General features: G+C 41.9%; 1 long non-coding RNA gene across 1 annotated transcript in view; it reads right to left on the minus strand.

Annotated features, from left to right (window-relative positions):
• LOC309528142 overlaps positions 1-10,298 on the minus strand; it is a 30,768-nt gene extending 20,470 nt beyond the window's left edge. Inside the window, exon 1 of the long non-coding RNA XR_014217565.1 lies at positions 10,092-10,298. This is a non-coding gene — a long non-coding RNA (uncharacterized lncRNA). The remainder of the gene's footprint in view (positions 1-10,091) is intronic.
• Between the last annotated feature and the right edge of the window lie 14,373 nt (positions 10,299-24,671).

The following is a 24,671-nucleotide window of genomic DNA, read 5'->3' on the forward strand; positions in this document are numbered from 1 at the left end:
CTAAAAATAATGGCACTTGCTCACATTACTTTTCAGATGTAACTAGTTTCTAGTTGCTTATTTGTCACAGGTTCCAGGCATAAAAATAAATGCAGTTCTTTGCAGTTTTGTACCTACAGATACACAGGATGCGTTGGCCAATATGCCACTTCCCACCATGTAGAAGCTAAGTATTAATGCAGAAAATTTGCTAGGCAGGATCTTATCAAGAATTGTCTCCAAAGGGATGGCAGTGCCACAAAGAAAATGGCAATTATCTCCCCCCAAAAAAGAGAGAGGCAGTTTGGGGAGTCTTTGCTTGCACTGGAAGCACCTGCGAATGCAGTATTAGGCAGCTAAAGATTGACTTATTCCCTGAAACACAAGTGCTTGTATCCATTACACACTTGTTAACTTACAGAATAGGGGTATTGACCAGAAGACTGCCAAGGACCAATTTAGACATTGCAAGTGTTCAATAGGGCTGCAAGTAGGGTCACCATGTTTCTGTTTGTAAACCTCTTGCACTTCTAAACTGCTGCATGCCAGGCAGAAATTAGGTGTTTACTATTCCTTCCATGGAGATGCAACAATGGGTATAGCATCACCTATTCAATTTCTACCTGAAGTGCAGCCATTGCTGCAAATTAGATGTCACAAGCTGGAAGAGGCTTCCTCTCTGTTCATATGGCCATCTCCTTGGCTTTCATCTTTGAAATCTTGTTGGGGGGGGGTTTCACTGCCTTGGCAATCCCTAAGCTAAGAACCCATAGATCTACCAATCAGAGTATGGTGCAAAAGGCCGACAAAATTAAAGGACAGGATTCCTCTGCAAACTTTCAGTACTGAACAGAGCTCTCGGCATTTACTCCCAGTTTGCTTTCTTCATCTCAGCAGTATAGGTGGGGGAAAGTCATTTTCTTATTGCTTTTATTAAACAGTTGGGAGTTAGGAACCCTCACTGATCTACTACAAGAGGAATACCCATTGATCCCAATTGACCTTCTGCCCACCCTTGCCCCAAGCTTGCCACAGAAGATGCTAGGCTGCCACTTTCAGATTGCATTGCGTATACAGATTGCATATCACTGCAAAGCATTCTAGGAAGCAGTTCTTCAATCACACAATGTTTCACTGATGCCACCATCGCAATGAGCACTTGAGTAGTTTGTATTGTTGGGCTGGGCTAGCCTCGATGTGATCTCTAAGTATGCTAGAATCCTGTCCCCTCTCTTTGTAAAAATTACCTACTATTCCCAGCTGTCTATGCCAACTTGGAGGAAAATCATATGTAATAGGGATGAAGGTCTATATATTTATTCTTAGTTTAGGGGAAAGAAAGAGAAAACTCGCATACATAGAAGGGAAGGAACAATTTCAGGGGTAGTTTTTTCTAGGAGATGGTTAGGATATCAGCAATGAGAGGAAAGCAGAAGGAGCATTTAGGAGAGGAAAATGAAAATAGAATTGAATAAATATTGACTGTATGGCTAGGTATGGCCACAGATTTATTTTCTGAATTAGGCTGAACATATAATATATAAATGGTTACAGAAGCATTTGCTGAAATTTCTGGTGACAGCCAGCTTGAAATGTACCAAATAGTAGGCTGCACCATCTAAAAATGAGAAGTGGAAATTACTATATCAGTGAAGATGACAGCATAGTGAAATGCAGCTATGAACTTCCCGTCTATTTGTACAGTCTAGGTTCCTGTACATACCATTCAAAAATAAAAACTGGTATATTTAATGTTTGTAATGGATTATTTCAGGGTGGGAGAGAGAAAATGTTGGAATATTGCATTGGGGTGTGTGTGTGTGTGTGTGTGAGAGAGAGAGAGAGAGAGAGAGAGAGAGAGAGAGAGAGAGATTCAACAATTTATATCTTTATATTTATGTTTATACTTTCAGAAAGAAATGGAGGCAGAGAGAGAGGGACTGGGGTTGTATGTAGCTAAAATCAGAATAGGCCTACTGAAATTCATAGGCATGCCGAACTTTAATTACAAATCGGTCGACTCTTGAGTAGAAGTTAGGTAGGCACACCTATGTGTGTTGGAGGCTGTTTCATTAAAAAATTGGAAAATTCAATTTTCCTTTCCTGTTCCTGTTCAGTTTCTTTTTCATGGCGCTGACCACTGGAAGCATTCTTAGGGAGTCTAAAAGCAGAAACAGTCTTTGATGCTCCTTGCTTACAATATGCAGATAAGGCATTCTTATTAACTCAGTTTCAGGGTTGTTGCTGGGGTTTTTCCTTCATAGGTATAAGTGCTGGGATGTTATTTGCAAACAGGCAAGGTAATTACCATCCAGCAGGGTCCAATTGTTTTCAATTAAAAGCCTAAATGAAGTCTTTAGGTTTTAATACCATTGTGGCCATCTGCTTTCACTGAAGTTCATCACTCAACCTGTGAGCAAAAGCGAAGGCCATATCTGAATGCTGCTTAATTAGAAAGGCAACTCTTTGCTTTAACTTTGGCCCAGGGTTTGTTTTTAAGTGAAAGAAAAACTAACAGGGAGTGGTGTTTTGTCCAACACTCGGAAGGAAGAAGGTTCAATTCCTGATTCAGTTCAGTTTTATTCTTACTTTGCAAGAGAAATCCAGCCCAACAATAAGAAGGTGATTTCCACTTTCCCTGTTTCCAATTTGCACCTTTCCGCATTCTGGGAAAGATAATAATAATAATAATAATAATAATAATAATAATAATAATAATAAATACAGTGTAATGTCAAAAGTCCAGCACTATCAACCACAAGCCTGCCCAACCATTGCTATTTCAGGGCATGCTGGGAAATTAAAATGGCAGAAGGCTTCCCAGACACCATCCATTAAAGCCACTACTAGGTAAACAGGCAGGCTGAAGAGCCAAAGCAGACATCAGTGCTGGTGAGGCCAAGGCAGACATCAACATCAGTGGGCCCTGCCAGAGTGCTGAGGGCCCAGCAATTACCCCTGGGTGCTGGGTGTTGGGTGCCAGAGTTGGACACCTATAAGAAGCTCAGAATCAGAAGCTTTGGATTTTTTCAGACAGTGAATCAGTTATTTCATACAGAGGAATGAACTTTCATTTACTGGGAGGGAACAAGGCAAAAGAAATCTAATAAATAAGGATGGCTAATATTATCTAGAGTCTATCTCATGTAATGAAATTACACTGAACTCTTCAGTAGTGCCACATGATCCTAAAGTCTGCCCGGCAGCTACTTGGAAGACAGCATTTATCCTGATGGCATTTTGTGGAATATACTCCATATGGATGCATTGCATTGTGCATCGACAATCTGTGGTTTTGGACAAGTACTAAAAACTGTTATTTTTAGGCAAGCCCTCAGGGAATAGCAATGCAGTACACTTCTGAAAACCTATTGTTGTGTATCACAAACGGAGAGAAGTCTGTTACGCTCAGGTCCTGCTTCTCAGCTTCCCAAAGGCATCTGGTTGGTCCTGTGGAACAGGATGCTGGACTAGATGGGCTTCATTCAGCAGGACCCTCCCTATGTTATTAAATATACCACTTTGCAACTTTGATGTTACCCATTTATGCCTTTCTGTAAAGAAAAGAAATATCCCAATAAAATTTGCGTGAATTCAATTGTTACATATATATAAATGTTTATTTTCTGAGCTATATCTATTTAAAAAATGTCTTTCTTTATATTTCTATGACAATGTGACAGTCTGCATATTTTTTCTAAGCCTGCATAATGAAACTTTCCTTTTGGTGGTTTTCATTTTGAACTCCCCCCCTCAAATGATGAAAATTAAGATACAGTGGTACCTCGAGTTAAGTACTTAATTCGTTCCGGAGGTCCGTTCTTAACCTGAAACTGTTCTTAACCTGAAGCACCACTTTAGCTAATGGGGCCTGCTGCTGCACGATTTCTGTTCTCATGCTGAAGCAAAGTTCTTAACCCAAGGTACTATTTCTGGATTAGCGGAGTCTGTAACCTGAAGCGTATGTAACCTGAAGCGTATGTAACCCGAGGTACCACTGTATACTTGGGGACCTTACGGTGCAACAGCTTGCAACTCCGTATCTAAGACTGTGGATAGTTTTTAACTATTGTTTTAGTGGAACTGTGAGCCACTGTTGGGATGCAGTGAACTGTCACTTGTCTTTCCTGAGGCAGTGATCCAGCGTGGCAAATGTCTCTGGCACCCATTACTGACATCTTGCAAGACGACGAGAAATCTGGAAGCATCAAGAGTCACCAGGACGGTCCATGACAGTGGGGTCAGCTACTGTCCTGGGAGCTTGGCCAGGAAGCCAGGAGGGACACGGAGAAAGGAGAGACGAGGAGGATAATAGAGAGGAGAGGAGTGTGTAAATGGGTAGCAAGTAGAGAAAGGTAAAGATGTCAGTTTTGCTTTCTCATTTTTCCATTCTTAAGTTCATCTTGCTCAGTATTGCATTTAGCCTATTCTGGACCAATGAGCTGGCTCATGCCCCATCTGCAGCATAACAACTCTCAGCACCCTTAACAGACTACAGTTCCCAGGGTTCTTTGGTATGGTACTGCTTTCAGACTGTAGTCTGTTAAGGGTGCTGAGAGTTGTTAGAAGAGACCTATTCCCCTCACAGAGCTGCAATTTTGAGAGTTACCTGGGAAGAGTGGTTGAGAATTGTAGCTCTGTGAGGGGAGCAAGGAGAGAAGGCTTTGCATAGATAGTGTAGATGGGGCCTCAGTAGAAGGCAGCTTCCATGTCCCTGTGCCACAAATTTGCATAAAATTTGGCAGAGCTGATTTATATGTACAGATGTGAATTTAGAAGTAATCACTAGAGTTTAAAACAAAACAAAAAGCAGTGCATTGCTCCACAGTGAAGAAGACTGACTTACTCTGCTACCTGTTGGGGGCAACTTTAAGCCCCCCCCCCCCATTCTCTTTTCTTATGATTCTTGATCTTTAAATCAGGCTTGGATGGGACAGCCCTTCAAATCAAAGGCTCCTTCTAATCATTGAACTGGAGAGCTGGAAGGGATCCAGAGGTCATCTTGTCCAGTGGAAGCCCTTCCAAAAGTAATTTCGGATATGTGGCATCCTACATATGGAGAAGTTTGAAGGGAATTGCTTTGCAATATTGTGACTTCATAGCAGGGGTGTGCACAGATCACTCGAGCAGCTGCAATTCCACTAGGCAAATTTGCTTTGTGCTTGAAAAATGCTTACATGTGCACACACACACACACACACATGCAAAATCTTGTCACTGAGATAATATCATTATAAAAAGAGACAAGGTCAAACGTTTTGTTTTCATTGGCTTGGGTTTAAGGTACAAATCCTGCATAACCTGTTTTCATTTTCTTCAAATTATTACTACACACTGACCTGACCATAGAATGCAAAAGCTGAGAAATGATTACTACGAGAGAGAGAGAGAGAGAGAGAGAGAGAGAGAGAGAGAGAGAGAGAGAAATTGAGCTAAATCATGGATAGGCAAACTAAGGCCAGGGGTCCGGATCCAGCCCAATCACCTTCTAAATCCAGTCCGCAGACGGTCCGGGAATCTCTGGGTTATTTGTGGGGCCTGCCTGGTGTTTTTACATGAGTAGAATATGTGCTTTTATTTAAAATGCATCTCTGGGTTATTTGTGGGGCATAGGAATTCATTCATTTTCCCCCAAAATATAGTCCGGGCCCCCCACAAGGTCTGAGGGACAGTGGAATGGCCCCCTGCTGAAAAAGTTTGCTTGACCCCTGAGCTAAATGCATTGAGAGTACTTTGAATAGTGAAAACATCCCCTAACCATTGCAAATACAGCCCAATTTATTTCCATATCAGTTGCTTCTAAAAGGAAAGATAACCTATGTCCTAAATACATAATTACACACCAGACTCCAGCAGTCACCCTGGGAGAAGCATTCAAGTCTAACCAATATGCATTTTGAAAAACAAGTCCAAACAAGTGTTGAGCAAATATTCCTTGCATGATGCAAGCTTTGGAAGAGCGCCTTCATACTGTTTCACATTTATTTATTTAAGAACAGCATTTCAAAAAATCTTTGCCCAGTTCTTTTTCTTTTTTAAAAAGATATCATAGAGAAAACTTGCAGTCCAGTCCCTTGGACATAAACCCCGTTAAGCTAAATGAAGCAAACTCTCAGAACTGCGTATAGGATTGCAACCCAAGTTAAGTACTACAGTCCCCATTCATTTTAATGGATGAGCTTTGTATTTGCACAAACTCTCTCCTATCAATATTAGTGAGGACTTAAAAGTGCTGGTGTTTGCCTGGATCATGCCCTTTTTGTGGTTAATAATGCAGTAGATAAACAGGAACAGTTCTAGGCATAAGCTTCAATAAGAGTGTTAAACAAATGATCGCTCAGGTGTGCTCTAAAGACTATTTCCTCTTATGAGAGCCTCCTTGGCCATTAGATTATCTGGGGTGGGGTTTTCAGGTTGCCTTCCTTGGACTGAGCAAGGCCAGCATTCACAAGAAGCAGGAGACTTTTAGTGGTGGCACCTTTCTTGTGGAATGCCTACCACACTAGCCCCCTTCACACCTTACTTGTGTGAGAAGGGCACCATGCAACTACGGAGGACCAGGGCTGCATCCCTGACCTACCCCTTGGTATAAGGCAATTTCCTATGTTTCAGTTAAAAAAAAAAAAAAAGGTTTAGAACACTCCTGACTTCAACCACAAACCTCCACATTTTTAGTCTGAATTGCATTCAATAGAATTTACTCAGTAAGTCTATTTAGGATTGCAACCCTAATTATGGGCTCTACCTAATTATGCACCAGCATGGTTCACCAGTGCAACAGGACTTCAGTTTCCTCCCCCCACAAATCTGCTTTGGAGGGGCCCCTAATCCCCCCATAGCTGATTTTGGGGGTGCACAGGGATGGGGAGCTGGAAGGAAGATGAAGCTCTATCACATGCATGGAAATCCACTCTGCTAGTGGAGCTGTGGCAATGGATACAATCCTACCAGGGTATATATAGAATAATAGATACTTAAAATTCTGTATTGTAAATACCAAGTCGCTTCCCTATTTTAAAGGTGTACAAAATTTCGTTTCATTCCTAGCTCGCATGGCTGGCTTTTGGGGTGAGCTTCGACCAGCTGTAAGGTTTAGCCTAGTGGCACCTCTGGCACCCAGCACACCTCCCTTTTGCTTACGGCATAATTTAATCTGGATTATGTGAGCTAATTGGATGATACGGACTAATTGGATTAGTGGAGTACCTAGCAAATCACATTAGAAATTGTTAACATTCTTCCATTTCTCAGCAGGAGGAACAGCTACTAACCGGGCTTCCTGGAAATATCTGCAGTCTGATTATTTTTGGGAAATGATACCATTTAAATCATGCGTTGCCACCAACACCACGAGGACTCTGGACCAAGCAAGGCTTGCCTATTGCTGGGCATGAAATGGGACTCATGCAGCTGAGGAGCTGACTGGGCCAGAGCCTACCCATTTAATAGTTGCATGCAATGTGTTCCACAAATGGAAAGATACCCCAGAAATGGAAGAGTCTAAACAGGTTTTCCAATATCAGATTGCGAGTTTCAAAATTGGACTTTGAGGAGAGAATATTCAAACGTGCATTTAAAACATTTTGCTTTGTATTTAACATCATTGGATATTTCATGTTTAAATCTTCCAGTTACAGTGCAAATCTATACATGCCTACTCAGAAGCAATTTCCATCATAAGGAACATTGGAAATGGCCTTGTATTGAGTCAGTCCCTTGGTCCATCTAGCTCTGCATGGCCAACATTGACTGGCAGCAGGTTTTTGACAGGGGGTCTCTCCTAGCCCTTTCTGGAGATGCCAGGGATTGAACCTGGAACCTTCTGCAGGCAAAGGAAGTACTCTACCCCTGAGCTATGACCTATACCTGAATGGGACATTCAAATGGGATTACTCTCAGTTAAGCAGGTTTAGAAGATGTCCGGGATTGTACTGAAGAGGAGGAGGAATGGTGGAGCTCTCCCACTCCCCTTCTCCTGTAGCTTCCAGAGAGGATGAAGACAGTCTTGAGTTACAGTAAAGCTTTGAGGATGATAGCAGCTCAGAGACAGGCAAACAGCAGAGTGTTAGGAGGAGGAGGAGGGGAGGGGAGGCAGAGCAGCCAGCTGACACATCACTGGAGAGCATAACCGATCCCCCTTCTCCCAAAACGTGGCGTTCGCTAAGGGTGCTAGAACAAAGAGCACAGAGACAATTGTCCATGGACAGATGCCGTAGAAGCAGGTGTTGTTGCTGGAGAGGGAAGGGGGAGGAGCTCAGTGCAAGCAACTCCGTTATGGAGGAATGACAGGAATTATTTGTCTTTTACTGTGATGACTGAATAAATCATACGTAAGAACTTTCTGGTTTCCTCCCTGCCTTTTGGTGCCACTGGGGGAAAGGAGAGGATTCCTCAAGCCTGATAGAATAGTGTAATCTAAACCGCACATTGGAAGGCGACTGAGGGTCAGTAGGAAGCAATGTAAGTGCTGCTCCAGAGCAGCGTCAGATGTTTGAAGGCAGGATGACACTTACACCATCAGAAGTCCTCTGCTCCACAAGCTGGTGAAAAGTTCCACCAGTGTAGATGTTCTTCTAATGGAGCGGAAGGGAAAGGAGTGCAGTGGGATCATGGCAGAGGCAGGCATGGATTCACTGCATCCAATAGCCCTTCATGGTTTATATTGTTACAAGCCCCCATTCTAGTGCCTGCTCTGGAACTGGTTTCCTTGAATTGAAAGTCACTGGGACTTATGGCCTTAAGGTTTTCATTACACATTTGTCTACCCCAGGCATAGGCAACCTCAGCCATCCAGACGTTTTTTGGGACTACAATTCCCATCATCCTTGACCACTGGTCCTGTTAGCTAGGGATCATGGGAGCTGTAGTCCCAAACATCTGGAGGGCCAAGGTTGCCTATGCCTGGTCTATACTGAGCATAAAATAGAAAGTTCACTGTATGCTACAACAGCAGCAAGAATACTCATAGCAAAGTATTGGAAGACACAAGATCTACCCACTTTGGAAGAGTGGCAGATGAAGGTGATTGACTACATGGGACTGGCTGAAATGACTGACAGAATCCGAGACCAGGGGAAAGAGATGGCGGAAGAAGATTGGAAGAAATTTAAAATTTATCTTAAGAAATATTGCAAAATTAATGAATGTTAAAATGTTGTGGTTATATAAAGTAAGGGTTACAGCTGTTAAAGATTAAGTAAAAGACATGAAAAGGGAAAAACCGGATAAAATTAAGGGGAAGGATTTGCTGAAACAATTTTGGGAATTGGAATGCAGAAAGGGGAGGTATGGGGAAGTCGATGAAGTAAGTTTATGGGAAAAAAGGAGTTGAAATTATACGTGTTTGTTTGTTATTGTATGTATATTTTTGTATCGTGTGTATTGTATGTCTTTTTAAAACTTGTGAAAACTTAATAAATATTTATTTAAAAAATTTTTAAAAAAATTGGAAAGTTCACAGCTTTAGCACATCCTACTCTCCCATTAGGTTTCTAAGGGTTGCCAATGCCACAGTAGTCTATTGTTCTCTTTCACACAACAGATACCTTGATGGCATCATCTACTGCCAAGAGAGGGGAGAGGACAAAGACATGACCCTTTCCAGAAGTGTCTACAGTCATTTAGTTTCTATATACAGGTAGGTAGCCATGTTGGTCTGCCGTAGTCGAAACAAAACAAAATAAATAAAATAAAAAATAAAATAATAAAATTCCTTCCAGTAGCACCTTAGAGACCAACTAAGTTAGTTATTGGTATGAGCTTTCGTGTGCATGCACACTTCTTCAGATGCCAAGTTTCTATAGCAACTCATCACCCGTACCTGACCCTCTCTTTAGTTTTACAAAGGCCTAGTCTCCCAACAAAAGGGAATCTGCCAAGCTTCTCCATCCCATTTGACCTATTGGGCAGTCTCTTTTCATGGTCAGGGCTATAGGATTGGCAGGGGGAACCCCAGAAACTGATTTAGTCCAACCTTGGTCTCATTACAATATTTTAGAGCGTAGGTGAGTGTCAAAGCTCATCTTTGCAGCAAGTTGTCTAAGCCAGGACTTGTTTTCATTTTGCATTCCAAACTCCACACAAATGTGATTGGCAATGTTTTATATAATCACCTGTCTTTGAAGCAATGCTGCTGTACTGCAGCAAATCTTTTCTTCTTCTTTGCTGAAACATGCAGATAATAAGCAAGTGAAAAAGAAGATACTCCCCCAAACTAGTTGTGATTCTTTCTTGTCTCTTTTTGGTAAATAGCCTGCAATTTACAAAAGAAAAAGAAAAAGTAAGCAGGTAACAAAGAAATACAGCAGTACAATACAAACTCCCTGATGCCTGTGCTGGATCACAGATGGTTACCTGCTTTTCTTTGAAATGTGTGTATTTTTTTCCTTGTGAAACTCTTAGGTTCCATTATTATTAGGCTTTGCCATTTTATATAGAATCCAACATAACAGGATTGACAATACTAGCAAAGCCCAGACCTTGGAATATACAAAATGAATAATGGGGGAGAAATGATATTGGTTTATCAGTTTATATTTGTCTACAGTAGTAGTAATAAAATATCTATCTTATTGCTACCTGCAACAGTAGAATGGTGTCCTTTTGTGCTCTTGGTTATAGACTATTTCAGTGAATAGCGATAAAGCCAAAATAGACATCAGAATGCTTAAGCCCCATTTTTCTTCTCTCTCTCGCTTTTTAAAAGGTATGTTTACAGCTTTTCCCTCTTTATTCTTGTGGACATTGCAGCATTTCCTTTCAGAATAAGGCCATTGCGAAGGAGAGGGGGGAAACCTGGTTAGCTCTGGTTAATAGATGATTATTGAAATTAGATGGCTCTGATGGGCACATCTCAAAATAGACATTCTAGAGCTGGCAATTCTAGGAAGAGGGCACCACAGTGATCAAAGGGCTGGGGCCACTCCCCTTGGAGGAAAGTTTCAATGTCTGAGGCCTTTTGGTTCAGAAAAAATGCAAGTAAGTGGGTGCATAATGGAGGTAAGATTATTCACAGAGTGGTTAAAGTAGCTAGAGAGATTTTTCCCCCTCTTTCATAATACTAGAACCTGGAGTTGTCCAATGAAACAAAAGTGAGTTCTCAGAAGGTATGTATTGTTAATATACTGTGCCTAAAATTATACCTAAAAAACAGGAAGCTTTGCCTACCAGAGTCCAAGGTAATATTCCTGCTCCTCATAAACAGCCTTCATACTGGGGTTTATTAGAATGGATTCATTGGAAGTGGGCAGGTATCACAGGTGTATCATAGAGGAGACACCAAGCCTGCAGCTTGTATTAGGTGCCAAGGAACCCAGGTAAGAAAATACAAAAGATTATGCAGCACCAGTAAGGACAAAAGAAGTGAATGGGGGAAATTATTGGGTGGTGGGAAAACTAGAAAATGATCCTTGGTATTGATTGTGAATATGTATTTGTTCATTCCCATGGAGTGACCGAGTTGCATTGAAGAACACTTAAAATATGGAAATGTCACTGGATTACTATAATGCATTGTGCACAGGGCTGCCTTGAAAACAGTTTAGAAACATAATTCGATCTACAATCGAGCAGCGAAATTGCTAGCAGTACATGAGCATATAATGCCACTGCTTTATAATCTGCATTGGCTTCTAGTCATGTAATATGTTGGTTTAAAATCCTAAATAATTTTGGGCCTAGTTACCCAAAGAATCACTTCTATTGCAGGACAGCTTGAGTTCAAGTAATGCTGCAAGGAATAAATGTGTCACCTGACGTCGTGGTGACATCATGTGACTGGCAAGTGTGGGGCCCCACCAACTTTTCAAAATGCCAACTGATGGGGTGCTAAGGATCCATCTACACTACAGGCTGAAAAGTTTCAGCACCCCTTCTGTAAGCATTTCTGGATATACGGACCCAGTGCTTTTTTCTAAAAAAATATATTTAGGGGTGCTCTCATTTTCCTATTCATATTGAAAAACTGTCCCTCAATGAAGCCAAACTTAGAATCACAAAATGTTTAGGGGTATGCGTATAGCAAAGGGGTGCAGGAGTGCGGTCCGCCCCAGGTGTCATCCTTGAAGGGGATGACAAAATGGCAGACCGCGTGGGTCGGCACTTACTGCGGGGCCTGGTCTGCAGTGCACCTGAGCCATGCGTCTCTCTTGGGCATCCACCAGGCAGGCTCCATGGGCAGCTCGCTGCGCTGCCCCTTGCCCCTGTTGCTCTGGGTGTCAGAGCAGCTAGCTACGCCCCTGTGCATACACCTGCGTACCCCCATAAAAAAGCACTGTATGGGCCACATCCACAAATTACATTAAAAGCATTCTTATGTAGTCTTGGCTTCGTCCAAATATCCTGGGACCTGTAGTTTATAAATATGCTGAGCATTGTTAGGTGACCCCTGTTCCCCATACAGAGCTACAATCTAGAGGAGTTTAAAAATCAATCCTTCTTCCCAAAAAACTCTGGGAATTATAGCTCTGGGAGGGGAATAGGGGTTTGTAACAATGTTCAGCATCCTAAGCAAACTACAGGAATAGGGGTTTGTAACAATGTTCAGCATCCTTAGCAAACTACAGTTCCCAGGATGCTTTGGTGGGGGGGAACCATGACTTTAAAAGGTATCAGAATGCTTTAAGCATAAGGGGTGGGTGTAACCAGAGTTCACTCAATTAAAAAATACTTTCGTAGGAATGTACCTTAGAAATAAAGACATTGTGGTTGTTTTGCTCCCATGAAAGCAGTTTAGTACATCTTTGTAAATAACAACATATACTATATCAAAAATGCTAAAACTCTGGTTCCAGCAAATTACACAGCTAGTTAAATCCTAATTTCAATAATGCTCTAAAGCACCACTAATAAATCTTTGAGCTCTTGCCTTCGTTTCATACACAGAACACCAAATAAGATGCAGCGTAATATGGAATTTGTAAGTCTATTATTTTTCTGTTTGAGCTTAACCATGGCACCAAACAAATGCAACTGCCCCCATAATTTCCAGTCCCTTCCTTGGTGGCACAGAACTATCAAGCAAGCTCCACGTCATCTGAAAGTCAAGCTGTGCTCTCATTTCCATGCATGTAGAAGCTTGGTGCAACTGGAATCTGCTTTCAGAAGAGTTACACAACTTCATAATTGTATAAACAAGCACGGAATATAGCCCCACAGGTTGTAAATCTGAACTTCAGCATACAACCATGAAAGGAAAAAGCCAGGAAATTGTTTTCACAATCAGCCTGGTTCTTGGGAAAGCATCTAGTATAAATATTTTAGTGCAATAATAAATGGAGGAGCATTTGTAGAAGAAACCTTGCAGAATGCATATTACCTTCTTCCTTTAAAAAAACAAACCACTGGTGGCTTTTAGCAACATTCTCCTATTTCACAGCAAGGCTTTTGGGAGTTGCATAGGTCCCTTGCAATATTTGACCTAACTGACAACAGGCACTCACCATCTTTGGGAATGTGCCACCAGAGCTCCATTCCATTCTTTCATTTGGCGCTTTGTGTGGCAAATATACCACATTCAAAGGCCAAGCGATTCAGAAGCAGATGCCATAAATAATTTAGGTTGCAATCCTATACTAACCCAGGCATAAATCCCATCAAACTCAACAAGGCTGACTTCCTGACAGACATATCTACCCTTGTGCTGTGCCAGATGTGCTCTTCATGGCCTGTTTCCTCCTCCTAATTTCCAGGCAGGTTCTCTGGATGTCCGAACATCAGAACAAAATGAGATATTTGATCCTGGGAGGCATTCAGGAAACTGAACTGGCAGGATCCATTAGAGGGAAGATGGGGAACTTCAGGCTTGGACATCTCTGTCTGGCGCTTGCGACTCTCCTCATACTGTGCTGCCTCCTCAAGCCACACCAACTCTGCCCCAGCCATGCCATTCATCAGCCTTGCTGCATGCCCCTCCATGAGGGCTTTTGCATGGGGAGCCTATGTCAGAAACAGGCTCCTTGCTTTAGATTTTATCCTGAAACATGTGGGGAACCTGGAGACATGCAGCAATGGAGATGAAGCTAAATGCAGAGGCTGGCGGGAGCCCCTTTGGACTTGTGTTGTCCCTTCATTAGAGGAACAGTTTTAATTCTCCTTATCATTTTAAACTTGTCCTAGAGCTGAACTCTGTCTAAGCAGAAAGGCGAGGTGAAGAAGAGAGAAGAAAGCAGAAAATGGAGGGTGGTATTTTCTGAGCTGTTTTGTAATATCGAAAATGGCCCTTGTGTGTCTCCCCCTGAAGTGGAATGTGCAAAGTATCTCTACATTTGGAGCTTGTGTTTCTCATGGCAGGGGTTCGTTCCACTTCATTACAAAGAAGAGAACAAGAAGCACAAGTCACTTAGTCATCATGTTCCCTTACAATTGGTGTGGAGATGCAGAAGGATAATGTTCCCTCCTGTTCTTAACAAACCAACTCCCCTTCTATGCTTTTCTGTAACAATAGCTTGCCATTACAGTCAAACTGGGGATGGCTATGGTTAGCACTGACCATGACAGCACTAAAACCATGGATCGGAACCATGACTTGTAATTTGGTTCTCATCAATCCTGGCCATAGCCAAGCAAAGTTAGCCCTGCTGTGGGTGCAAAAGCGTCTATAGCTGCAGCCAATCACAGAAGGGAATGTTGAATGTGCATTCCTAATCTCCAAACCATGGCTTGAGGTGACATTTGATCCAGACCACAGTCTTCTCACATTAGAATTGCCAGGTCAGGCGCATCACAGACCCTGAAATTTCAAGGCCCAAACTTGAGGCCTATGGGCGATCCATGGTGATGTCACAGGGAACAGGCCCTAGTGATGTCATGCAGCCTGGTGTTTGTTTCTCTGCACTCCCTCTCATCACTGAGCCCTGGAAATTGATATCAATTGGTAAAGGGGAGGAGGCAGGACACCACCACCCCGGGTCAATGAAATAATAAAAATAATAATAATAATAATAATAATAATAATAATAAGCCACTCTTGTCCACCTGGGGATTCACGTTTTCCTACCTACTACCTGGAGAGAGCCAGGTAAACGCAAAGACTATTGGCTGGCCCTGGAGCATTTGAATGACTACTTCACCCATCCTTCAGCTCCCTTTTTTCAGAGCACCATTTGAAAACACCCACAAAGCCAAGCAAGGAAGAAAAATGTTACAAGCCACACTGGCATTTAAACAACGTAACAACTGTAATGACAAGAAGCAAATCCTCATTTGAGTTTCTTCCCCTTGTAGGAAAATGAGTTTCAATAATTAATGACCCTTCCAGACAACTGTTATTGGAGCAAACATCATTTGTCAAGAATGAGGTACATCTTAGAGTCAGTCATACTCAGTAGTATGGGCAGCAGAGCTGTGGCCAATTATTTATTTACCAACTTGGTATGTTAACAGGAGGCTAGATTTAGCATGGGGAGGAAACAAAACAGAGAGTTCACTGAACCGCTGAATCTCTCTCTCTCTCTCTCTCTCTCTCTCTCTCACACACACACACACACACACACACATATCCTAACTTGATTCATCAAGACTGCAAATTCCTTGTTCTTGGTGTAATAAATTCACGAAAGCAGTGAAATGGGTAGTGGCTCCATGTAAAGTTATCACTAGGGTTCTTTATTCTGAATACTGGAGGCAAATGAAAGTTCTGAATCCGAATGAATGCTTTGAAAAAGTATGAGACATGGTCGCTATGACAAAGTTGATTCATAGACCCATGGTGCTGGGAGGCATCTTGGAGGCCATCTGGTCCATCTTGTTCAGTGAAGGATAAGCAATTCAGGATGCAGTTACAGCGTCCCTAGCAGAAGGTCGTGACTGTCCACCTCTGCTTAAGAACATCCTACAATTGGCAACCATTTGTGCTCATCCTGCCCTCTGGAAACAAGAGAGAGCAAGTCTACTCCATCTTCTGCATGACAGTCCTTCTGATATTTGAAGACAGCTATCATATCCAGCACCATCCCGTAATCCTTTCTTCTCCAGGCTAAACATACTCATATTTTTCAACCATTATTCACGGGACTTGGTTTAAATACTCTGCGCCATCAGCATCACCCACTTGTGGACATGCTCCAGTTGGCCAATGTCCTTCCAAAAATGTGGCATTCAGGGGCAGAGCCTGACCCAGTGCAGAACAGAATGGAAATATTCCTTCTTATGCTCCTGTTAATGCAGCCTAAGATTGCATTAGAGCAAGCATCCCCAACCTGTGACCCTCCAGATGTTTTGGCCTACAACTCCCATGATCCCTAGCTAACAGGACCAGTGGTCAAGGATGATGGGAATTGTAGTCCAAAACATCTGGAGGGCCGAAGGTTGGGGATGCCTGCATTAGAGTGTTGTTCTTTTTAGCAGGTAGCTCATGTTCAGGGTGACACCGAGATCTTTTCCTCATGCACTGCTCTGAAGCCAGATCTCTCCCATTATGTCCACAAGATACGTTGTTTATATGCTATTATATTTCAGGCTATATAGTCTTAAACAAAATAGAAATGGCCTTACTAGGTACATAAAAGTCCCTAAATAAAATAACTGGGATCGTATTGAAAATGTCTTCACAGACTTCCAGGTCAGCGCCATCGGTGAATGGCGGAGTTCCTCTGTACGGAGGAACGGGCTCCGTGGAAACTGGGTCTTCCCGCCGCAGCGAAGGTGGGGACCCGCTAGAAATCCCAGGCAGAGGAAGCCTGGGAACGTGGGGTTCGGCAGGGCACCAGGAGCACCCCCCTACTCACAGGGAATCCCATTTAGGGGCTCCGGAGCGAAGTGGGGTGAGAAGCGCGGTGCTGCAAACTGACTGCTACTTTCACGGAGTGAAGCCGCACAGCCATTGCCGGAGAGCGCTGACTTTTTCCTGTGGACAGTTGGATTTAAAACAAGTACCCGTGAGTAGAAACGGAAAATTGGATCAAGAAATTTCTTAATTTGGTAATGAAGCGGGAAGGTTCAAAACAGGAAGTCTGCCTTCCGCTTTTTATATATAGACTAAAGCAAAAACTTTGTAAGCTAAAGCCTGGAAAGCTGTCAAAAAAGTCTAAATTTCCTTCATTAAGAATTACTGAAACCCCCTTGGAAGCAGGAGAAAAGGGGGGAACTTTGTTCAACCCTAGCAGGAGAGGAGTGAAGAAGGATAAGTTTCCACTGTCTCTAACCTGGGAACGGGGTGTCAGAGACAGAAATTGTTGGAGAGGTTCATTGACTGTCAATGGAATATTTTGACAGATAGCTAAAGAAGAGAAACAAGCTGATTCCAATGTTGCCTTTTGCATTTTAAAGAAACAAAATATCTGAAAAATATCTGAAAAACGAAAGTAATTTTCCTTTGTTGGACTTGCCTAAAAAAAATGGATACAAATAGAAATTGCCTCCTCTAGAGGGAGCTTGTCAAATTGTTGCTGCAGTACATTTGAGGGCTCAACAGATGTGAGATTAAGACCGTGGGAACAGGTTTTTCTGACCTTGACTAAAGATGAGTTGGAAAGAAGAATGGGTGCTTGCCTTATGCAAGACAAGTGCCCTGCTGGAACAGATGCATGAGAAGATGGACTTGATGAATGAGAAAATGGATTTGACTGTTGCAGTTAATAACTGTGGGCAAATAGGGAATATTGATACAGAAATTATCCAGGGACCAACTCATGAATCTGTACTGACTGGGCAAGTGCAGAAGATAATGGAGGAGGATGCGGTTGCACCCCAAATAATACAAATGGAGAGTCCCGAGGCCCTACAGGAGCCGTTGTCATTGAAGATTGAAGTTGGAGTGGGCCAGGGGGCGTCTGGAGTTGAGGAGGTTCCCAACGTTGGAGAGACCTTGGAATATGCTTTTAAATACTTTTTGGACTATATTGAGGATTGTGGGGAGTGGGACTGTGGGGAATGGGCGGGTTTGATGAAGGGAGTTGGAGACAATTTTGGCTTGGAATCCCCCAGAGGCCTACCCCTCAATGAGAAAGGAAAGAAACTAAGAAAGAGACCAACAAAAGACAAGGAAAAGGGCAAGTATAAACAAGAAGAAGAAGAATTGCAGAAAGGACATGGAAGAGACTTAAGGGCCTCGGACATAAGGCTTCCAGGTTGATGGACTAGATGGAATGGACAGTAAGAACTGACACGATCCGAGACCAGGAAGAAGGGACGTTGGATGAAGATTGGAAGAAAATTTATAAAGAAAATTTTCTATTGGGGAATTGGCTAAAAATTAATGAATATTAGGGAAAATGTTGGAATGAAACTATATGACTTTAGCAGAAATGATATCAGGAGTAATGTATATTTGATAACTAAGATTCAAGCTTTAAGGTGTTTTAGGGTAAGATAAGGTTAAATTAATTAAGGTAATGTGAATAATAGAATATGGGGAAAGATGGAAAGGATTGGTTGAGTTAATTATTAGATTAAATTAGGTTAGGATAAATTTTTTAACAAAAATTGAGAAAGATGGAAAGAATTTGCTGAAATAACTAATTAAACTAGAATACAAAAAGGGAGGTGTGAAGTCAATGAAACAAGCAAATGGAAGTTTTAGATATGTAATCTGGGATTTGTGTTGTTTTCTTTTTTCTTTTTATCTTTTTGTTGTATTGTTGTATTGGTTTTTGTGTTTTTTTTCCCTTTTTTGTCTATTATAGTGTTGTTTTTTAATGTTGTTTTTCTTCTTATAATTCTGAAAACTACTAATAAATATTATATTTTTAAATAAAGAAAATGTCTTCACAATTTGGATTCAGTTGTGAATTGCAAACCTGAAATGGTAATAGAAATCCATCCTTCAATTCAAGTAGCATGCTTCACCACCTCCAAAATTCCTTATTATACAAATTAGACACACCAATATATGAAAAGCATAGAATTTGCCTATTACATTTTGATACCTGTAAAAATAAAATTAAAAAAAAAACAACCTCTCACACAGTCCCAGATATGTGAGATGCATGCTTACTCACCTGTGGTGACTAACTCGATGATTTGCATACCTGGAGAAGTTAAGCATCTCTGTCTAGAAAGAGCCTTCAAGGATAAAGCCGTCCTTCGGGAAAAATCTTAGGAACAGTTAAGCCTAAGAAGGAGGTGTGGGATGATATGTGTCACATTTTTAATTAGGAGTTCAGTCCCAATCTTAATTTGCATTTGTAGAGATGATATTCTCCAGAGGGATGGGGAAATAAATGTTTGGGGAAAGGTGGTATAAAATGCTATGTGTGCTTCATGGGGGGGGAGTTTTCAGTATTTGTCCCAATTTGAAAGAAGAATGTCTTTGCTCAAGACCTTTGATTGAGGATGCATTTTATAGCATTTGAGTAGGAATGGTGAGATTCATATGGTGTTTCTCATCCACACTTTGTCTGCTGCCATGCTGTCCTCCCACCAGTAATCTTTACCATTTCTATGGGATTTGTCTTGAAATATAATCTTTTACCATTCTTATCCTGTTTTATCTGCCCAAAAGTTGGGCATGCCAGGATGAACAATAACCTGCTATCAGGAGCCACTGATTGGCAGCACAAGTGACCAGCAGCTATTGCTGTGCATCCACAGTTCAACTCACAGCTGCCCTTGTGTAGTGAGCCTTCAAGGTATATTCCTTGACACTGACTTCTAGCTGGCCATTGGTGTGATGCCTTGCTCAGCTTTAACAGCTGCCAATGACGTAGCTCTGACACTTGCCCACAGTCACTTGCTCAGCTGAGCAGGAATGTGAATCTGAGTCTCAAGCCAGGAAGCTTCCTCCTTGACCCAACAGGAGTGATCCATAGACAACTCACTGCGTCAGGGCCCACTGATGTTAATGGGTGTTGTTGGGCCCTTATCCTTTAGTTTCATTGACTTTGCTGGATAATGTATGGATGTAATCTTCCATGGTTTGTGCCCAGGGTTATGATACTCATTGGGTGACCTTGGGCTTGTCTACCTCACAAGATTATTGTGAGTATAAAATGAGAAGGAAGAGGGCCACCTTGATCTCCTTGGAGAAGAGATGGGATATATTAAATGCAATAATAAATGCAATAAAATAAAACCGGCTACTGGAGGCGGTGCAAAATCTGATCCCCACTTCCCACTTTTGCCTATACAAGTGAGAGAAAACCAAGCCTGAAAATGAAGACAGGACATGGGACATAGGTATAGAGGGACGAAGAAAGAGTGATGGTTGCTCTGAGCCAAGGCTCCTCTGCCCAGTGACACTTGCGTAACTCAAAACTCTGATGAATGGAGCCATGAAAGTGTACAGGGACATAGAGAGCTTTCTCACTCTCTTTCTGCTTTGAACATGATGATGAGCCTTCCTGAGAATCTGTGACAAGCATGTCCTGGGCAAGGTGGTAAAAAATAAATAATTGTTCTCCTACAAGGTAATAACTTGGCAACTAAGAGATAATGAGAAGCCCTGGCTGTAATTGAGCCTAAGCAGCTATTGCAATGAAATGACTAGGAACCGAGTCTCATTGCAAGTGGCTGCATGTTCAGTGCTCCTGAAGCCTCGCTGAGAACACGCACTAACAATGATGTATTTACACTGTTTCATATTCCTGCCGAAGCCATTTAATTCATATAGATGGAAGAGGCCCAAGGGAGGACTTGACCTTGAAGCTTGGCCTGGTAAGTACTCTCCGTCTGAATGAATAAAATGACACCTTTTTCTTCCTGTAAGACTGAGATCCTTTCTGCAGAGAAAAGACAGCAAGATCCAGGCTTGTCAGTGACCTAATTTTATGACAAGTGCTATGGCAGGGAATGAGCTCTCAAGGATGGCAGGCATGCCTTTGGGGCTGTCCAGTCTTACCCTTCCCCAAGTTTGGAGTCAAATGTAACCTTCAGCATCAACAGTGAAATACTTGCATTTAGCTCTGCCATGCTTATGGGGCACCGGCAAACAAAATTGGAAGACATGGAGCCCTGTCTAGTCACTCCATTCTTGTGTTCATGATCCCATGAGGTTGTTCATTGAGACCACCTCTGCCTCTGACCAACCTACTGATTCTACACAAGTGACTACTATTATACAAAACAATGTCCTAACAACCATTCCACTTTGCTGCAACTAAGGCTGAGGTGAGAGAGCAGGGCCCACTCCACTGGTGTCACCGGGACCACCAGTCATTTGGCTCCTCCTCTCCCAGAACTTTATTTCCTTCTTATGCATTCTCCAAATGAGAAGTTTTGCTGCATGGACTTGGTTGTTTTTATTTCTTTAGTTTCTTTTTGTACCAGTTAAGAGTCTAACTGCAGCATTTTCCACCAGTCTTCAATGGCGGTCCCATACAGACACTTGGCAAAAATCTAACCTAGATGTTATCAGGGCATATATGATTGTGGCCAGGTCTCATTTCTTTAGTCAAAGCTGATAAAAGGTGCTACTAGGTGTAGACTGTTCCATTTTGAATAGCTCATACCATTAGGAAGTTTAGCCAATATCTGTTACCGGGCAGTTTCTACCCTTTGGTTCTAGTCCTGCGTTCTGGAGCAATAGAGGACATTTTGCTTTGTCTTCAGCATTACAGCCTTTCAGATATTTAATAATTCTATCATGGCTCCCAAAAATCTCTTTTCCATAATAAACATACCCAGCTCTTTTGATTGTTCTGCATAGGACTTGGTTTCCAGGTCTTCCCCAACAGCAACAGCAGCAGCAGCAACAACAACAAAACAAGAACAACTCCTCATCTGGTTATCCTCCTCCAAGTTCACTCCAGGGAAGCTGCTCTAATTTAACCATGCCTCCCTTTACTTTTCTTTAAGGCTCGTGTTCTGAAGCATTAAAAAATACTCTAGACGCACATCAGTAAAAGAAAGAGAGGCTGTGTGTACACTCACATTCACTGCATCCAGTGCACCCCAACCACTGGTTTGGGAAGTAGTATACACACATTAGCCACAATCCTTATCTAGCCTGTATCTAGCTTGTAATTCCTTATGAAATATTGGGGTGTGATGTGTTTCTCCCTAAAGCAGCTTTGATCTGAAAAAAGAGTGACCTTGCTGAGTTTTGAGCCAGTAATGTGTACACAGCCAAAGACCACTAGTTTGCTTGCACCATTCCTATTTCACTTGTGTCGTCCATTAATATTTAGCACATGCTGTTACAATGGCAATATAATTGATGACTGAATAGGCTGCCTTTTAATTCACAGAATATTTCTATTCATCTCAACCTGATCTCTTTTTAAACTCTGTAAAATTTATTTATTGGGCAAATTCCAGCATAAATCATCTCCGCAAGTCTTTTTTGAATGATAACATGACTGCCCTTTAAAGTGCCCTGCTGGTGGGACCTGTCTTTCTTTGTTTTTATTTTTAATTGTGCAAATATAATCATTTATTTCTGACATTGTGAGTTAAATTACTTATATGACCGCTTGGTTGTAAGCAACATGCATGTGTCAAATTCATGACTTTTAAGTTCTATGAAACTGGGGTTGTGTGAAATCAAGGCTACTTGTTATGGAATCATAAAGTTAGACCATTGTGGTAAAGCTTGTTAGATGAATTCACTGACAGCTGCACCAGTACAACATTACACAACCATGATGGGTGAACTGGCATTATAGCGACATCACATCAGCATCATTAGATGGGTGCTTTGGATCTGGGTAGTAGATTTTTTAAAGAAGTTCCACCTTTCATTTTCTAAAATTTGCCTTTATTGTCTTTTCTCCTTTTATTCTATTAAACATCTCCACACCTCAGATTTTCTCTGCAGATTTTAAATCAGATGCAAAACAGCTAAGAATAGCTGCAGAGAACAATTATGAGAAGAAATGTGAAGGGATGCTGCTCCCAGTTCAAGAATGTGTTTTAGGGCTCGGTTAAGATGCAGCAGCCAGAAGCAGCTGTGCGAGAGGATGTCAACCAACATTCCTGTCCTAAGAAACACAGACATGCCCCTTTCAATAAAAATTTGCTGTTCAAACAAAATAAAAACAGAGACCTGTGCTGATCCTCAACCCCTACTCATCCACCCTCATGTTAGCGTTCAAAAACCTGTCAGTATAAATTTTCTTTTGTGGAAGAATATCTCATGAGCCTGTGATACAAATGCCTGCATGACCTGGAAAACCCAGAAATAAAAAACAGAAGATAGCCGAGGACAGCAGCTGTAAGTAGTACACAACTGTAAGAAGGCGGTCTAAGAGGATGTGTAACATGGTTGTCCTTTTATCTCAGCAAACATTTTGATGGTGTTGGTGAAGAGAGAAGGATGTACATCCAGTGAAAATGCAACCTGGACATTTCACAGACTCCCATGAAACCTATGTTGGTCCCCTACCTGTATTCCCTAGACCAGTGTCTTCCAACATTGGTTCCCAAAGGTTGTTGGACTACAACTCCCATAATGCCCATCAAGGATGATGGGAGTTGTAGTCCAACAACATCTGGGGACCCAAGGTTGGAGAACACTCTCTAGACCAAGTCATTGACAGCTGTGTCTGCTGGAGTATCACTTGCTATTCATTAAATGCAGCAGGTTAGCTATCTCTTTGAAAGGGAGATACTTTGTTAATTTCCCTCACTTTGTCTAGAACATGTTCTGGGCAATAATCAGAAGTCAGAAAAAGCCACAACCTTCTCCAGTGAAATTCTCCATATTTTAGTACAATGCCCTGCTGAAGCAGCAAGTAAATCTGAAGTATTTAGAGTCCTTTCATTTGTTCGTTCCCCTAGCATTCCATCACTTTGGCATCAGACTTTGCTGCCTGTTTACATGTTCCCTCTCCAAAAAACATTCAGCAAGCATCCATAAGGGTGCGGCTATGTCACAGCTCTTCACTACCATCATACAATGTTTCCTGGCCAGCTTTTGACAACCACTCCTCTGTTTTCTGATGACACTCATTGCTTACTATCAAAAGGCTAAGTAGGTCATTTCTGCCAAATCCACCCAACTCCCATTTAACATACACTCATCCCAAAATTGTTCCCAAGGGACAGATGAGGTAAAAAGCTGGTGAAGAGTGTATTGTATGAAAGCCTTCTAATTAAAAGTCATTATGTGAGGTCATAAAGTTCCTGGGGTTATGCACAGGTCTCACTCAGAAATGAATTCATGCTACCAAAGATCTGATTAACTTCTTTGCTGCTTTGGTCTGGTTATAAGACTGACTATGTCATTCCAATATTAAAGGCTTGTTACAACACGAAATTACAGGCACCTCAGAGACTGAACACATGCTAATGCTCCACTTAGTTGGGATCAGTGCCTCATGATTATAGGGTGGGGGACAGATTGCAGCTTCAAAAATGTGTAAATAAATGTGGGGGAAATTGTCAGTATATAAAGAATAGAGGCGATTTGGTAGCAGCAAAGTAGATATTTTCTCAGGGTATGGTCTGAAGGCACAGGAAATCACCACCATGTCAAAGCTAAGTAGGCCTGGATCTATTCAGCGGCTGGATGGATGACCACCTGGAAACCTTGTGATTGTGGATTCGATGAAAGAAGAAAGGTGGGATAGAATGGAAGAAAAATAAAAAAAATAATAGTGTTGTAAGTGAGTTACTGAATGGAAGAGATGACTGACTAATTTTGTTCCTGGTAGTGAGATATTGTGAGGTTTTGGGTATGGCAGTCAAGAGGCACTCTAACATGGAGTGGGTGAGCCTTTAATGCTTCTGTCGGCTTCTCATTGGACCACATACTCTATACGTATTGCTGCTGTCATCTGCATCTGTCTCCAGATGTGATTATGTGGTGGATTCCCTAT

The sequence above is a fragment of the Podarcis vaucheri genome (genome assembly GCF_965113315.1).
Source record: "Podarcis vaucheri genome assembly, chromosome: 3".
NCBI lineage: Eukaryota > Metazoa > Chordata > Lepidosauria > Squamata > Lacertidae > Podarcis > Podarcis vaucheri.